Raw genomic sequence first — 5,990 nt, forward strand, 5'->3', positions numbered from 1 at the left:
TCAGACTCTTCACACACACTGATTTGCTGACATAAACACACTCCTGTGTGCTTTCTTGGCTTCGCACACACACTGAGGACCATCTACAGACTGTGAGCTCCGTCTTCTTCGTCTTTGGAGCCGAACTCTGACAAAGTTAGGAACAAAACTTTCTCCAGCGTGTGAACTTTCCTCCTAGACTCAGTCTGAGCAGTCAGACCACATATTTCTAAAGCAGCACATGAAGGTGTGGCTCACACACACACAGGTGAAGGAAACAGCTGCAGTATTAAAAACTGCTTCACTGTCTACAAATATATGAACTGAATGTTTCTTTCAGGCTGTAAAAACCTTATTTATCCTCCATTACAGTCCTGCATTCAGAGCATTACTTCTGTTATATTAGTACATGTATTTTATTCTGATGAACACATGAAACTCTGAGCTGGATTGAATCCATTGAATCAGAGTCCAGGACTCAGACTAAACACACTGAATGTGTCCTGAGCTCGGCCGCTGTTCCACAGTAACTGCTGTCAGAGTCACTGTTACTGAGTTAGCTTAGCTAGCAGAGCAGCTAGCAGTTAGAGTATGAACTCTGTAAGCAGTCAGCTCGGTCCTGGACATGGTTACTGACATAAAGCTGCTCTCTGCAGCCATGTTTGACCTGCTGCTTTGTAGGACTACAGTAATGGAGGATTTGGAGGCTGAACTGGGCTCTGTGACACTTTTTGTAGTGAACTGATGAAAGCTGTGTCTCAGATGGATGTTAGTCCAACACATCAGACACGACCTCTGCAGCTCTCAGTTGATGTGCACATGAATGATTTGTGTTTCCTCTGCAGGTGAAGGTAGAAAGTGTGTGTGAGCTGATGTGAATTGAGCAGCATGGATCAGTGTGAGGACAGAGAGGAGGGAGTCCCTCCCTCTAAAAGCACTCTGTGTGGGGAACATGAGAGCCAGACCAAAGCTCAGAGGTGAGATGACCATCTCTAACTGTCCATGACTCTTCTCCATGTCACAGCTCAGCACTCACATCACTGCTCCATCATTATTCACAGGAACCAGCCTGGACCTCCACCCAGCTCTGTGTCCTCTAAGAGCAAACGGGTGAAGCATTTCTTTCGTAATTTAGGGCAAAAGAAGTCATCTGACGAAAAGTAAGTTCATGTCAGTATTAAAATGTTTGAAATTTTAATCAGCTTTTTACTATTTAACGATTTAAATAATATACTATTTAATACTTTATTTATACTTTTTATCTAATGTATTGGACACATTGGATGTGACACATGTTTCATGTTCACTTATTTTTAGCGTCAATCAGAAACCATCCAGCTCTGTGTCCTTAAAGAGTGACCGGTCAAATCATCGAGGCATTGGTTTTAAATCCCAGCCTGTGTCTGCTGCAGAGAGGTGAGCTGTTAGTAAGAAGAACTCTCTGATTTAAATGATTTTGATGTTTCCTGGTTTCTAAAATGCATCTCTGTAGCAGAGCAGTGTCTCCAAGGACACACAGGCTCAGCTGTAACTGTCAGTTTATCTGGTTTAAGACACATTTGGACTCAATTGGCTGTTTTTAACTATGTATTTTAATCAGAGGTGTAAATTTAGAGCTCACACATCTGGATCCTAAACTATGATAGAAACAGCTGCTAGCAGTGGGTAGTTTGACTTTGATACGCTGCTCTAGAAAGCAAACAAAGGTTTGTGCAGCTCCTCTTCAGAAAAGTGTTCAGAGAGCAGCTGCTGTATTAGACAAAGGCTCGTCGTGTGAGCCCAGATGTGTGTAACAGCTGGATGAAGGAGAACCATCACAGTCACGTCTCCATCCCGCCTTTATTAATGAACTTCCTGTTGCTTGCAGATGACAGGAACACAAAGTGTTTGTGCCACTTGATGCTGCAGGATTTGTTAACGTGTCCATGATGGTAACATCTCCTCGTCTAACTGCAAACACATGAGCGCTCCTAATGGCAGCTATCACAGCCACACAGGCAGACTGTGTCTCACTGTTGCATTCAGGGACATTTGTTTTCCTGTAAAAAGCTGAACTCTAATGGGTCCAAAGGTCAACCTCCAGAGTTCAGTGGTGAACCTGTACCAACGAGGTCAGAGACCTGTGATGACTCCTTTACATGTTTGTGTCTGCAGAGGTCAGAGGTCACAGTTTGCAGGATCCAGCAGTCCGTCGGTGAGGAGTGACTGGTCCAAACATCAACCTCCAAACTTCAGTGCTGAACCTGGACCAACGAGGTCAGAGAACTATGATGACTCCTTTACATGTTTGTGTTTTCCTGGATAAATATGACCAAAGATTCATTAAAAAGATAAAAATATTAGACTGTCCTGTAGCGCTGTGTGGCAGGCAGAATTGGACCCAAACACAACAGGATGAAGTCAAAAAGGCAGCTTTTGTTAGGATGCCTGGGTCGTTGACCCAGGGTTTTTGAGTTTATTATATTATTTATACTTTCTAGTTTTTGGTTTCTTTAAGTTCTGTCTTATGGCTTATGTCTCTGTCTTTTTTAGTTGCTCTGTCTCCCCTATCACCTGCATCCCCTTGTCTAGTTCGCATCTATGTGTATCTTAAGTTCCTATATCCCCGTGTTCAGTCAGTGTTTGTGTCTGCACTATTCCCACGTCTCTGTTCCCTCTGTTACAGTGCGTGCGAGTCTGTGTCTTTGTTCAGTCTGTGTTATGTGTTTCCTGTTTTACTTTGAAGGTCTCTGTCTTTTCTCAGTGTGTTCAGTTTACGCTTCTTTGGTCTCGTCAGTTCTGATTTGCCCCAGCTGTGTTTCCCTCCTGTTACTCATTCCCTGATTGCTCCCTCTGTGTATTTAAGCCCTGTGTTTCTCTGTGTCCGTGTCGCGATCTACCGTTTTCCTAGCTGTGTGTTCTGTCATTCCTCCAGTTTAAGTTTGTTTTGAGTTTTTTCAGTTATGTTATATTTTTGAGTACCTAATTAAAGCCTTTTTGAGTTCACGTCTGTCTCCGGAGTCTGCACCTTGGGTCCTATTCCTGCCTGCACACAGCCACACCTAACAGCTTTATTTCAGCTGTGAATATGCAAACAGCAGAAATAAGGAAACATAACTGTAGGTTTGCAGTGAATGAAGCCTCAGCTCGACGCTCCACTTTGTCCCTCTTTTCCTTCTCCAAACAGCCACATCAGGAGTCTTTGATGGAGTTTAAAAATATTTAATTACAAATGTCCAAAGATACCTGAATCAACAGTTATTAAAGCTAAAATAGTTCACAGGGTTTGGACTTTGTTAGGTGACGAGAGAACATCAAAGTGTTTTTTATCTTTAAACAGTATTTTTATCACTTCAGTTGCTCTCACAGCCCTGTTTGTTATTTTACCAGAGCTCTTATGTTTCACTCAGTACTCCCACCAAACACCTTGGAGGACACAGTGTGATTTAGATTTCATTGCTGTAAACACCAGTCACACAAGCTAACCCATGGAGGCAGCAGCAGGCTTTGTGTTTGGTAAAGTCTGCTGGCTTAAACTAAGAGAGTTTAGTTTGTTAGCACAAAGAGCTGTCAGCTAAAGCCCCGAATGCACTTTGAATACAGACGAACTGAGAAAAACACTTTAAATACAGCAAACACTCAAACTGAAAACAAGTTTTTCTGCTGGTCATCCACAGCAGTACATTTAGCATTCATGCTAGCAGCAGGCTATGACTGTCCACTGAGCACCAACACAGGTAGGAGTGAGCAGTGATGAAGCAGGACTGTGGGCAAGTTTGAGCTACAATCCTATTGGCTTCTCAGTTTCTCCAAAGAAAAGGGGAAAAATTCTTGGTGTTGTGAAGATGTGAGTTGGTCTTGTTGTCGTGGGGCTGGAAGGATGCTGGCAGTGAGAGGCTTTTCATACAGTGTTCAGTAGCAGAATGAGAAGAAAGCCACTGCACATGAAACAAGGTGCTCGTAGAGTTTGTTTACTGTGTTTGTGCCACAATGTCAGATCAGTTGTAGATTCACATGCAGACTTGTCCAGTGAAACCAGTGCAAGTACTGCAGTACAGAGCAAAGACTAAGCAAGCCAGGAGAGCTCTCCAACTTTCTGAAAGTATCAGGATATTTGAGTGATAAGAAAAAGTGGATCATGCAACAATGTCCCTCAGCACACAAAACAGTCAAAGCAGAATAAATATATATGTTTTAGAAAGGCCGATCAAACACTTACAGGGACCTGAAGAGAGAGAAACCAACAAAATGTCATGGCTAACAAAGGAACTCAAGCACAGACTGAGTTCTGACAAACAAATCAGAATCAGACTCAGAAAGGGTTTTATTGCCAAATGTTGGGCAGGTTTACAACATTAGGAAATTGCTGCGGTGCTTCAGTGCAAACATACTGTCATAAATTACGCTTAAATAGACATGAAAATAAAAATAAGAATAAGAATTAAAAGTGCTAAGTAGATAGGTATATACATGAGTGCAGGTGGTGATCAGTGCCAAACATGGAATGATGCATTGAACATAGCGTAGGGTCATGTGTTAGGGGTGGGAACAGTCATACAGTTATTGTTCATGTGTCCGACAGCAGAGGGGAAGAAACTGTTCTTATGGCGAGAGGTTCTGGTGCGAATGGACCGGAGCCTCCTGCCTGAGGGGAGCAGGTCAGACAGACTGTGTCCAGGGTGAGAAGGGTCAGCTGAGATCCGAGCTGCACGCCCCAGTGTCCTGGAGGTGACAGTTTATTTACCAAAGGGGTGAACCACAGTGCTCTATATATGTACAGTGAGTTGGGGAGGGGGTCCAGGGCTCCAGGGAAAAGAGGGAAGGGAGTCCACACTCACTCCTCTTCAGTCACTCTTGTCCTGCTCTCCACTCACACAGCCACACACGGGAGTCACAGGTAAGCGTCTGTAACCAGGTCCGGGGAAATATATACTCAAGTATACACAAAGTTAACCCAACTGGTGAATTTAGAGAGAAATTTCTTAGCAAGGAGCTGAGATCATGAACACAGGAGGGTCAATGTCCCAGCGACAAACTGCTCCATGCCGCAGCGTTAAATGGTTACCGGTAAGCCCAGGTGAATCAGCAACAGGTGGTGTAATCATCATAACTGTGTGGACCAAGAGCGAGAGGCCATTACAAGCTCCACCCAGGCAGGCAAAACGCTAGCAGGAGAGAGCAAAACATAAAACCTGAAAAGCCATCATGAGCCAGCCAGAGAGACACAGAGTTTTATACTAGAAGAGAAACCTGCTCATCTTCATCATGTTTGTTTAAATAGAGAAAATCAGAAGTCTCTGTGTGTCAGACCACGGCTCTACACGGACACTTCTAAGCTGCTTCAGAGTGAACTGACACAGATAAGCTGCACACAGCAGCTGTAAAACAGTGAAAGTCATAACTGTCTCTCTGATGGAAAGCTTTTATTGTGAAGTCAGGAAGTCTGCAGGAAGTGTTGAGTTTGTATTCATCACTCAGTGTTTAATGAGACAGGCAGACAGGAAGAGCAGCTCATTAGTGTTGATGAAATCAAAGGAACTGTGAGGAACTGCAGTTTGGTCAAATCTGGATGTTTTTCACTGACAGTAAATGTTTTTAGTGATAAAGAAATGTGTTCACAGAGAGAGGAGGAGGAAGAGGAGTGGTGTTTGTGAGGAGGAGCAGCTGTCCTGCTGTGCTTTGTGTCAGGACGTCCTGAAGGATCCAGTCTCTACCAGCTGTGGACACTGGTTCTGCAGACAGTGCATCTCCTCATACTGGGACCAGTCTGCTTCATCAGGAGACTCCTCCTGTCCCCAGTGTGGAGAAAGATCCAGAAGCAGAGCTGGACTGCAGACAGCCAGTCAGAGCAGCTGTGTACAAAGTAAGACTGAACATCTGTCTGCTGATGGACTCATTTCTGAAAACTGGACTTCTTGTGTTGTTCAGACATTGAAGACTTTTCTTTCTCTTTAGTCTCATTGTTTTTCTTTCTTTCAGCAGATGTTGGTCTGCAGGAGGTTTTAGATGAACATAAGATCAGTCTGAGGAGG

Source organism: Mchenga conophoros, linkage group LG3, assembly GCF_057382185.1.
Source record: "Mchenga conophoros isolate Kocher_MC1m ecotype Shallow Benthic linkage group LG3, M_conophoros_male_GT1.1, whole genome shotgun sequence".
NCBI classification, from domain to species: Eukaryota; Metazoa; Chordata; class Actinopteri; order Cichliformes; family Cichlidae; genus Mchenga; species Mchenga conophoros.